Raw genomic sequence first — 11,648 nt, forward strand, 5'->3', positions numbered from 1 at the left:
CGTCCCTGGGTGGGCTCGAACCACCAACCTTTCGGTTAACAGCCGAACGCGCTAACCTATTGCGCCACAGAGACATGGAACAGCAATGTAACATCTGGATCAAACGTTTGTAAACATGTTCCATACGGTCGGGAACTTAGGCCACCATTGACTCCCAGTGTGGGAAACTGATCCTCATTTTGGTCAGCTGCTCTCTATTGATACCTATCGATTGATTGATCAAATTCATTGCAGGAACCTCATCATGCTAAAGTTGAAAGATCATTCTGGAACAAGCCCATTCACTAGTGGTGATATAGGGCAGTATGGTTACAGAGGGTGCACAGAAACTAAAACTCTCAAAGGAGTCCCTCAGATGGGGCTCATCTGGGTTTTGTACCTGGCACCTCTCGCACCCCAGGTCACCTGCTGAGACTTTCAATCAAGGCCTCCTCATATGGTATTGAGAAAGGAAACATCTGGCTCAGAGAACAGTATAAAAACAGTCCACTAACTCAAGTATTTTATCTGCCTCTAATCTGGGTGGTCTACATCCTTGTGTCCACACGATGCACCGACTGCAGAGGCAAATCCTCCCTTCTCTGTGTGATGTTTGAGTCTCTGTCACACAAACACAGAACTCCAGAACAAATCAATGTAGTACATATACCAGGACCGTAGGGACGCTGTAATGCTCTAGCACGACGCATGTGCAAATCAGGCTCGTGTGGTAAATATTAGCACTGCAGCATAAACAAATCGACCAATGAGAGACATTGGTGTTTACAGACGACACAGTTGATCTTTCATTGGACTCAACAATGAACTACAGGTGGTCAGAGGCACGAGAGCGTGGCCGTGTGTTTCCAGTGTTTTTAGCAGCTCTGTGGTCACCTGCTTCATGCTTCAGACTGCTGAGCTGCCTCTTGTGATTCTCTGCAATGGGCCACCAGGAGAGTCAGATGTCAGATGTGGCAGTGAAATGAGGGGTGAAAGGGGATTATAGTCACAGCGGTGCATGGAAGCTAAAGTTGAGAGATTCATCTCAAACAAGAGCCACTCATTAGTGGTCAGGCCACGAAATGGCAGCATTTGACTGTAATACAGAACTTCCACCCAATATTGAGGGGCTCATGCTGGAACTCGGGATGATAAACATGGTCCTTAAACAATTAGCCAGTGAAGCATCAGAATCTTGAGCATGATTTTCCTGCATGGAAGCTAGAGATCTAAAAGCATGTTTGCACAATTCCATCAGTTTCACGTAAAACTGACTGCTGGGTAGGAACTTATCGCTACAGGCAGAGGCAGAGCCTTGGAGTAGATAAAGTAATGGCGAAACCTGTTGCAGTGCATCACACATGTTCAAAGAAGTGAAGTTACATTCAGAACTACTTGTTGTTTTCCCCACAGGAACTGCAGAATATGGTCCCACAGTTTAACTCAACACAACAAAAGTTCAATACACGTTTGACTCTTTTGTCGGATTCCAAATCACAGGTGGTTTTCTCCAAGATGCTGACTTCAATGAAGATTTGGACAAAATTAAATGACAAGAAAAGCCAGATATTTTCAATATATTAGTTGCTTGTGTCTGTATTTCAGATGGTCTTTTTTGTCCCATGGTTAGGAAGGTTTATCACCTTGAGTCTGGCGCCTTCGACCGCTCGGCCATCCTGACAACTGACCTTCAAAAGGTCGTCAGCAGCTGCATAGAAACTGGAATAACTAGTTAAATTCTGCAAAGTTCAGCAATCACAGCTTTGAGCAATTTTTTTGGACTGTTTATATTGATTGTTTAAATTATATTTTGCTCTTTTGATCTGACATTTATGTAGTAATTAATGTACTTTTGCTGCTCAACTGATGATTTTGTTTTTGCAACACAAACCTTTTCACGAATGAAAGCAACATCTTTGTCGTGTTACGGTGAGTGAATATAAAAGTAGTGGCCTCATCATTACATTTAAGTTTACAAATAGAAAATCCATTATTACACAGCATCACCAGGTGTCACTGGTTAATCGAGGATAAAACTACTTTGAGAACAAATTATATTAGAGCATCAGAGTGCAGTTTAAATAGCATCAGTTTATTGGTTAGGAACAAGGATTGTGGAGTCCCATTTAAAATGAACACAGTGTTTTCAACGTCCTTGTTCCTTCCTGGTTCTACATACATTTAAAATGTATGAGTTGTTTTATCAAGCAAAACAGCAGCTGACTGAAATTTGCATCATTTGGACCCTTCATTTATTTTCTTTGTTGCCACAGTCTCGTGAAAGGAACCGGACGCTGCCCGACCTCCGAGCACGTGATTTTGTCCTGGAATGCAAAGTAAAAAGTAAATGTAACTTATTGACACATCATTAACCGTAGCTGGGATTTGGAAGAGTCAGCCTGCCACAAACAAGGAGCAAAGTTTTCAAGGGTCAATACTTCTGTATTTCTGAAAATCTGTCCATCCGATCTGTGAGAAACACAAAACCAAAAAAATAAGGGACCAGAGAACATTCAATCAGGATTACGGCATGTGTGTGCATTTACTGTAAATACATTCCATTTCTATGGTGAATGTGTTCGTGTTGTGTGGACAGCGGGTGATACACTTCTCAGGGCGTCAAGTCAGGGCAGAAGGAACCACAGAAGCAGTGTGATGCAAGCTTCGGTTTATTCCACATCAGCATCGTCTCATCGCTTGGCATCGCTATCCATCAAATTGTTCAAAGTACAAACACAATAAATAGAGGCTGGATCAAGGGCGTTCCTCGTACCAGATACACATCGTCACACACGTGCACGCCCACATTTGACCTCCAGGCAGAGTCGCTGAGACAAGACCTTCAGGGAGCTCCAGAGAAAACAGACATTCCTGTCTACACCCCAATTCTTCTAGCCGCTCCTCCATTCGGACAGAGGAAGTCTCATGCTCATACTCTAGTACGGAATGGTACATACGTACATGATACTCTCGTACGTAATCTGTGATGTTCATTCTCACGCATGTATAGTGTCATTTGCATTCAGAAGCAACAGACCATGAACGGCAGCAATGATCCCTTTTGAACGCATGAATGGGACATTAGGATGTAGACAACACAGATAAGGTAGATAAGATAAGATAATGTGCACAAAAGAACTTGAAGCTCAGATTCTTCATTCCACAGAGAGTTGTATCCTTAAACCTCTATATGAGCAGGCCGGTTAGCTCAGATGGTTAGAGCGTGGTGCTAATAACGCCAAGGTCATGGGTTCGATCCCCTTACTGGCCATTGTTTGATTTTAGAAAATTCCACCCACTGGTAATTTTAACAGGAAGACCTTGCCAAAAGAAAACTTTCCAGTCGTCATCATCGTCCTCAAAGCTAACCTGAAGGGATGGTTTAAGAAAAGACGTTCGAATTCAACATTGAACAACCGGGTCACGAATTCGGGGCTTGTCGCCTTGCTGGATTGACTAAAGAACTCCAGCTGCTTGATATTGGTGTCAACAGGGCATACAAAGCTGGACTGCGAACTGTGTGGGAACAGTGGATGATAGAAGACGAACACACGTTCACCAAGACAGGGAGACAATGCCGAACAACATACGCCTCTATCTGCCAGTGGATCGTAAATGCCTGGCCTGATATATCAGTCTCAACTGTAGTCCAAGCTTTCAGAGAGGCAGGAATCATCATTGAACTGCCAGACAACAGCAGCGACACTGACTCGAATGATGATGACTTTGACCAGACGGAGTCGGGCATGTTGGATGCTGTATTCGCCGGACTGTTCAATTCAGACACTGAAGAAGAAGAATTCCAGGGATTCGTGGATGAGGAATGAACTGATAAAGTGAGCTTTTCCTGTTTCTCTTTACCACTGAACAAGGTTGGTCATATTGTGAATCTGGACATTAATGTTTGAACAACGTTGAGTTATTGGGTTATTGTTATATTGTTATTGCTTTGCACTGTTTTGAGACTTCCTATATTCCTATATATTCCTATTCCTTACTATATCTAGTGGATACATAACGCAACCCCAGCCACGACTCTAGCTTCTATTCTATGTGCCTCATCATGTGGTACTATGGCAGGACAAAGGAGTCGGAGTCGCAGGTCAAGTTCTGTGTGTCGTTTGTTCAGTCTTCACAACAAAGATTCCCCAGTGCGTGGCATACAGCCTCTATTGAATGAGTCACACCTGTGTGTCCCTACCCATCATCCCACTGGCTAAGACACCACACCCCCAAGCACCCGGTACAGTATGCCGATATATGGAGTCAGTTTTAAAATAGGCCATTCATTCAAGGTGCGTCTTATAATCAGATGCACCTTATAGTGTGGAAAATATATAACCTTCAGTGTAATCAGTGATTCTTCTGTCGCCTCTGGGACTCTGCACCTGCTGGCACTCTACGTTGTGTCTGCTTGGATGCGTGTGCAGCGTGGAGAGAAAAGACACTGGCCAGCGTTCAAAGATTCTGTTTTTTCGAAACACGACTCACATTAGTCCACCACAACCACAAAACAAACAACCAGTCTTTCATTTACAAAAAAAAAGAGACGATGTGCCTGATAAAACCATCGCCTGAACAGGGACTTGAACCCTGGACCCTCAGATTAAAAGTCTGATGCTCTACCGACTGAGCTATCCAGGCTCTGGAAATGGGTCGTGGTGTGGAAGGAGGGGATGTTGCGCGGTTCAATGCACGGTTTGCAACGCAACAGTATTGGTCGAGACTGATGTATCAGCCCAGACATTTACGATCCACTGGCAGATAGCAATTGTACAGGTCTAGACAACTGAAGGATGAGACCACTTAGCTCTGTGTTTGAGTGACAGACAGCAAACAGACACACAAACATAACACATTGAAGGAAAGATTTGACTCTGGGTGCATTGTGTGGGCACAAGGATGTAGGACAATTTCGTCTTTCCAAAAACTGTACTGAGGCTCCCGACACCCAATCTAACCCCCTGATAACACCTCTTAAAATGTACTCAAGGAATGAAATACTGCTTCTCCATCATCAGTGAACCTCAGAGTTGTCTTTCTCTTCTTCTTTGGCTCAGCATTTGAGTCTCAGATTCGCAACGGTTTCAATCAGGTCAACCAGACTAGTAATAGTGAAATAATACGTTTCGTCTCCTATTCAGGAGGCTTCGTCAGTTCTAACTGTTTCATACAAGGCCACACCACCCAGCTGTTGGTTCAGATATGTGGATGACACCTGTGTCCTAATCTAAAAGGATGAAGTAGAACCCTTCACACAACACATCAACTTGGTAGAAGGACACATCAAATTCACCCGAGAAGATGTGGAAAACAACAGACTACCTATTCTGGACTGTGCCGTAAACATTGAAGCAGACAAAAGCCTCAACGTCAAAGTGTACAGAAAACCAACACACGCCGACCAATACCTCCAGTTTTACTCTCATCACCCAGTAGAACAAAAACTTGGAGTGATCAGAACTTTGAGACATCGAGCCCAAAACATCCCCAGCTCACCTAGGGTGAGCGCCTTTCATCTGACCTGCGGCCACATGTTCTGGGCACTCGAGTTCGGAAAGGAGCAGAACTGTCAACTGATCACCATCTGGTGGTGAGCTGGCTCCGATGGCGGGGGAAGACTTTAGACCGACCAGGTAAACCCAAACGGATAGTGCGGGTGAACTGGGAACGTCTGGAGGACGAAGCCGTCAGAGGAGGATTTAACTCACACCTCTGGGAAGCTTTTTTACGCATCCCTGTGGAGGTTGGGGACATCAAGCATGAGTGGTCAGTGTTCAAAACCGCCATGGCTGCTTCAGCTTCAGTTGCGAGTTGTGGCCTGAAGGCCATCGGTGCCTTAAGGGGCGGCAACCCAAGGAGGACATCTTGGTGGATACCAGAGGTCAGGGAAGCCGTCCGACTGAAGAAGGAGTCGTATCGAGACCTAATGTCTTGTGCGACTCCTGAGGCAGTTGCAAGGTACCGTCTGGCTCGAAGGGCTGCGGCTTCGGCTGTTGCTGAGGCCAAGCAGCGGGTGTGGCAGAAGTTTGGACAGTCCATGGAGGAAGAGTTTCGATCGGCACCAAGGCGCTTCTGGAAAACAGTCAAGCACCTCAAGAGGGGGAGGCAGCGGAACATTCAAGCTGTTTACAGCAAGGATGGTTTGCTGCTGACTTCAAGAGAGGATGTAATTGGTTGTTGGAAAGAGAACTCCTGAATCCGGATATTCCGCCCCAGGTAAGGGAGACAGAGCTGGAAGCTGATGGGCAGTCTTTGTTAATTTCTCGGGCTGAAGTCACTGTGGTAGTCAAAAAACTGCACGGTGGCAAGGCTGCGGGAGTTGACGAGATTCGTCCTGAAATGCTGAAAGCTCTGGGTGTTGATGGGCTGTCGTGGTTGACACGCCTCTTCAACATTGCGTGGAGATCTGGGTCGGTACCGGACGAGTGGCAGACGGGGGTGGTGGTCCCTCTATTTAAAAAGGGGGACCAGAGAGTGTGTGCAAATTACAGAGGCATCACACTCCTCAGCCTCCCTGGTAAGGTCTACTCCAAGGTGCTGGAAAGGAGGGTCCGATCGATAGTCGAACCTCGGATTCAAGAGGAACAATGCGGGTTCCGTCCTGGCCGTGGAACTACGGACCAACTCTTTACTCTTGCGACCATTCTCGAGGGTTCCTGGGAGTATGACCAACCCGTCTACATGTGCTTTGTAGACTTGGAGAAGGCGTATGACCGGGAGCCCAGGGATCGGTTGTGGGAGGTGCTTCGGGAGGATGGGGTGAGTGGTTCTCTACTGAGGGCTGTTCAGTCTCTTTATTCCCGGGGCGGGAGTTGTGTTCGTATACTTGGATGCAAGTCCGATGTATTCCCAGTGAGGGTTGGTCTTCGCCAGGGTTGTGCTTTGTCCCCAATCCTGTTCTTGGTCTACATGGACAGGATTTTGAGGCGCAGCTCTGGTGAGGAGGGTTTGCGGTTTGGTGGCCTGAAGATCCAGTCTCTACTCTTTGCAGATGATTTGGCTTCATCATCGCGTGACCTACAGCTCACACTGGATCGGTTTGCGTCTGAGTGTGAAGCGGCTGGCATGAGGATCAGCACCTCTAAGTCCGAGACCATGGTTCTCAACCGGAAACGGATGGATTGCTCTCTCTGGGTAGGGACTGAGATCTTGCCTCAAGTGGAGAAGTTTAAGTATCTCGGGGTGTTGTTCTCATGTGAGGGGATTAGGGATTTGGAGATTGGTCGGCGAATTGGGGCAGCATGGGCGGTATTGCAATCCCTTTGCCGCACTGTTGTCCATAAGAGAGAGCTGCTGCTTCTCCACATTGAGAAGAGTCAGTTGAGGTGGTTCGGGCATCTCATCAGGATCCTCCCTTTGGAGGTGTTCCAAACACGTCCAGCTGGGAGGAGACCGAGGGGTCGACCCAGAACCGGGTGGAGAGATTATATCTCTACGCTGGCCTGGGAGCGTCTCGGGATCCCCCAGTCGGAGCTGGTGGATGACGCTCGGGAGAAGGGTGTTTGGCGTGACCTCCTGAAGCTGCTGCCCCCGCGTCCCAGTAACGGATAAGCGGACGACGATGGATGGATGAATGGATGGAGATTCAAAATGATGGAATTAACCTGTCATGACTCTGCTCCTGTTTTGCCCCTGAGTCATGTTTTGGTTTCTTCCGCCTCCAATTCCTGTTCCTTTGACACTCGGCTGGAGCCAATTAACCCCTGATTAATTTATTTCAAAAGCACCGTTTGCAAGTTCGTCTCTTCTTTGTTTCCATGAGTTCTGCTCCCAATGTTCCCCCGGATGGACGTCTTCCAGTTCCTTGGACTCTCCCATTGTTTCCCTTTCCTGGGAATTTGGACTCCTCTTGTTCCCCGTGGTAACTCCTGATTGATTTTTTCCAAGACTCTTGTGTTTTTCCGTCGGCACTCGAAGACCCCAGCGCGGCCTCCCAGCCGCCGCCTCCCGTAGATTCCTGCGGGGCTCCCAAGCGGCCGCCTCCCGAGGACTCCTGCGTGGCTTTCCAGCCACCGCCTCCATAGACTCCAGCGCGGCTCCCAAGCCGCCGACTCCGGAAATCTCCGGCGCGGCTCCCAAGCCACCGCCTCCCGAAAGCTCTGGCGCGACTCCCAAGCCGCTGCCTCCCAAAAGCTCCTGCGCGGCTCTCAAGCCGCCGCCTCCCAAAGGCTCCTGCGCGGCTCCCAAGTCGCCGCCTCCCGAAGGCTCCTGCGGGGCTCCCAAGCCGCCGCCGCCTCCCGAAGGCTCCTGCGGGGCACCGAAGCCGCTGTCTCCTCCCGAGGGCTCCTGCGCGGCTTCTCAGCAGCCACGGCCTCCCGAAGACCCCAGCGCGGCTTCCCAGCAGCCACGGCCTCCCGTAGACCCGAGCGCAGCTTTCCACCCGCCGCCTCCCCAGTACCCCAGCTTGCCTTCCTAGTCGCTGCAGCCAAGCTCTTCCAGTCCCTACAACATGAGGAGATAATGTTAACGAGGGAAAACCAAAAAGTGACTTTTATAAAACGCACACACGCGATCTAAAGAGAGAAGAACAAGAAAAAGAAAACGGAGCGAGGGGAATGCTACGAAGGAGGCGGCTGACAAATAAATCAAGCATGGACAAAATTTTGAAAGAATCAGGAAAAACACAAGAGAGTGGAGTCGGAGGAGAGTCTACCATTGGAACGCTAAGTAACCATCTGTCGACACGAGCTGGCACCACGGTGATACCAGGGAAGCCGTGTCGGTCGGGAAGCTGGAGGTAAAGAAGGAAACGGAAACACAGAACCCAACAGGAAATAGCAAAATAAAAGCATGAAAGAGACAAACATGACAGTACCCCCCCTTTAAGGAGGGCCTCAAGACACTCTACAGGGTCTTTCAGGATGATTAGTGCGGACCTCAGAGATCAACATAGGGTGAAAATGAGTGGGAGATCCAAGAACGCTCCTCCGGACCGTGTCCCTCCCAATCTACCAGATACTGTATCCGCCGGCCATGGCGTCCACTGTCCAGTATCTTGTGGATGGAGTAAGCAGGGTGTTTGTCGGTGACAAGAGGTGGAGGAGGAGTTTCAGAGGCTGCATCAAGTGGAGACTTGGAGACAGGCGCTTTGTCCCTTTCAGTCACTCCGTTGTATTGTGGGTGGTAGCCAGAAGTTAGACTGGGTGACGCCCCCAGGGTTGAGAGGAAAACTGTGGTCCCCTGTCTGAGACAACGTCACTGGGGACACCGTGAAGGCAGAAAACATGGAAGACCAACAGGTCGGTAGGGTCGACCGCAGATGGCAGCTTAGCCAAGGGAAGGAAGAGCGCCATCTTTGAAAATCGATCCACAACAGCCATAATTGTTGTCATACCTGCCTAGGGAGGTAGTCCTGTGACAAAATCCACAGCAATGTGGGACCAAAAATGACCAGGAAGTGGCAGCGATTGGAGAAGACCAGCAGGAGGACGGTGGGAGTACTTAGACCTGTTGCAGGTGGTGCAGGCCTTGCAAAAGTTCTTAATGGCGCAAGTTTTACCTGGCCACCAGGAACATTGGTTAATGAAGCTTAGTGTGCGGAATGTAGCAGGACGGCAGGCGAGCTTAGAAGAATGACCCCACTGAAGAATCTGGAGTCTTCAGAGTTCAGAGATGAATAGGCAATTGGATGGAGCTGGGGGCTGGATGACGCTTCTGTCCACATCCCAGCAGGCGGCTCGAATCATGCTGGAAACTGGAAGGGTGGTCTCAGTCTTTTTGCCAGTCTCAGAGTTTATGGAGACGAGAGAGGGCGTTGGACTTGGTGTTTCGGCTCCCTGATCGATAAGTAATGGAAAAGCGGTACCTTCCTAGAAACAGGGCCCACCAGGCCTGGCGTGAGTTGAGACATTAACAGATCTCAGGTAGATCAGGTTTGTGTGGCCAGTGAGCACGATGACGGGAGTTTCAGTACCCTCAAGCCAGTGCCTCCACTCCTGTAAGGCAGCAGCAACCACCGCTAATAACTCACAGTTTCCGATGTCGTAGTTACATTCTGCAGATAGTCTTCTGGAAAGGAAGGTGCAGGGATATACCTTTTGGTCCATGGGGTCCCTTTGAGACAACTCTGCGCCCACCCCTGTGTCTGAAGCATCCACTTTGATGATGAACTGATCTTTGGCGTGAGGGTGATGTAGGATGGGGGCGCATTAGACTAGAGATCGGAGTTTCTTGAATGCCTGTTCAGTTTCCGGATTCCAGACGGATTCTTTCTCAGTGGAAGTCAGGAAGGTTAGAGGTGTAGCAACCTTACCATGATTTCGGATGAACCGTCTACAGACGTTTGCGAAGCCAAGGAACTGCTGGAGCTGTTTGCAGCTGGAAGGAGTCATCCAATTTAACACTGCCACCATCTTGGCTGGATCTGGAAGCAAACATTGCTCTCCCAATATGAAGCCCAGGAAACTGACCTGTTTCACGTGAAATTCACATTTCTCTGCCTTGCAAATCAATTTGTTCTTCAGCAGCATCTGAAGTACTAAGTGTACATGTTCCTGGTGTTCTCCCTCCCCCTTTGAGAAAATCAGGATATCTTCCAGGTACACATAATGGTTAATCGTATCTCTGAGAATATCGTTCACCAAGGCTTGGAAAACAGCTGGAGCATTTGTCAAACCAAAAGGGATGACCCAAGTTTTTTTTCTCCCACAGAGAAGCGGAGAAATAAATTCTACCAACTCTGGTGGGGGAAGCGTCTCTAACCTTTTTGTTGGAGATGAAAGAAAGATGAGGGCCCCTGTGACAGACCGGACAAGCACGAATGATGTGGCCTGGTTGACCACAGTATTAACAGAGACCTTGAGATAGTCGGAGTTGGCATTCCTCCAGTGTCAGTCTCGACTGGTCGACCAGGGACTCTGACCGGGTACAGGATTCTGGCGGGGAGGACGGGATCGGAAGCACCATGTGAGGAGTGGGCCATCTCTGCCGGGCATGCTCCCTGGTCCGGTTGTCAATTCGGATAGCTAGCGGTACTAGTTCCTCCAGAGAGCTGGCAGCTTAGCAGATAAGATAATCAGGTGACTTGACTTGCTCAAGAAGAAATAACTTGGGACTTGCACATATGCACCTTGGTTCCATGATGTTGGTGTCAGCTGACACATGGTGGTGAGATGATGGTTACCATGGGAACGAGCCGGCCAACAATCCTCCACTTGCTGACCACTGGTCCAGATGAATCAAAACCTGCTTATGATGAAATGCTAACATTCAGCTGCAGTGCTAACGCTATGGTTGTGTCACTCAACACTTCAGGACTGTAACAATGGATGACGACATCTAATGATGACAAAGTCCCTGGACTGAAGTCCTGTGTCTCGAGTGTCCACCAGTCTCACTGCCAACTGTCACAGACTCAGCCACAGGGGGCGCTTGTTGGAACATACACTTCCAATATATCTCCTGTGTGTCCATTTACTCATGAGAATGACCATCAAAGAACCAACAAGTTAAAATCAAAAGAGTTTATTCCCTGACAGAGGAGTCTAGTTATCCTAGCAGAGCTCTGGGTCCACAACTACGCCTGACTTAGCCTTCGCTCAGGTGGTGTAGAGTGACAAGGACTAGCTCTGGCCCTGACCCTTTCAATACACATTTAAGTTCATCTTAGAGTGTAGTCTCCACTGATTGGTCCAGGTCTCTTGAGGTTGCCATGGTTCCAGATTTCA

At 48.5% G+C, this 11,648-nt stretch overlaps 3 non-coding genes across 3 annotated transcripts; 1 reads left to right on the forward strand and 2 right to left on the reverse strand.

Moving 5' to 3' along the window:
• Positions 1-74, reverse strand: trnan-guu (transfer RNA asparagine (anticodon GUU)). The gene has a single exon. It is a non-coding gene; the product is annotated as a tRNA-Asn (tRNA).
• A 3,102-nt stretch (positions 75-3,176) lies between these two features.
• On the forward strand, positions 3,177-3,250 carry trnai-aau (transfer RNA isoleucine (anticodon AAU)). The gene has a single exon. It is a non-coding gene; the product is annotated as a tRNA-Ile (tRNA).
• Positions 3,251-4,550: 1,300 nt separating this feature from the next.
• Positions 4,551-4,623, reverse strand: trnak-uuu (transfer RNA lysine (anticodon UUU)). Its single transcript has one exon. It is a non-coding gene; the product is annotated as a tRNA-Lys (tRNA).
• Positions 4,624-11,648: the final 7,025 nt, after the last annotated feature.

This window comes from Synchiropus splendidus, chromosome 10, assembly GCF_027744825.2.
Source record: "Synchiropus splendidus isolate RoL2022-P1 chromosome 10, RoL_Sspl_1.0, whole genome shotgun sequence".
Classification (NCBI taxonomy): domain Eukaryota; kingdom Metazoa; phylum Chordata; class Actinopteri; order Syngnathiformes; family Callionymidae; genus Synchiropus; species Synchiropus splendidus.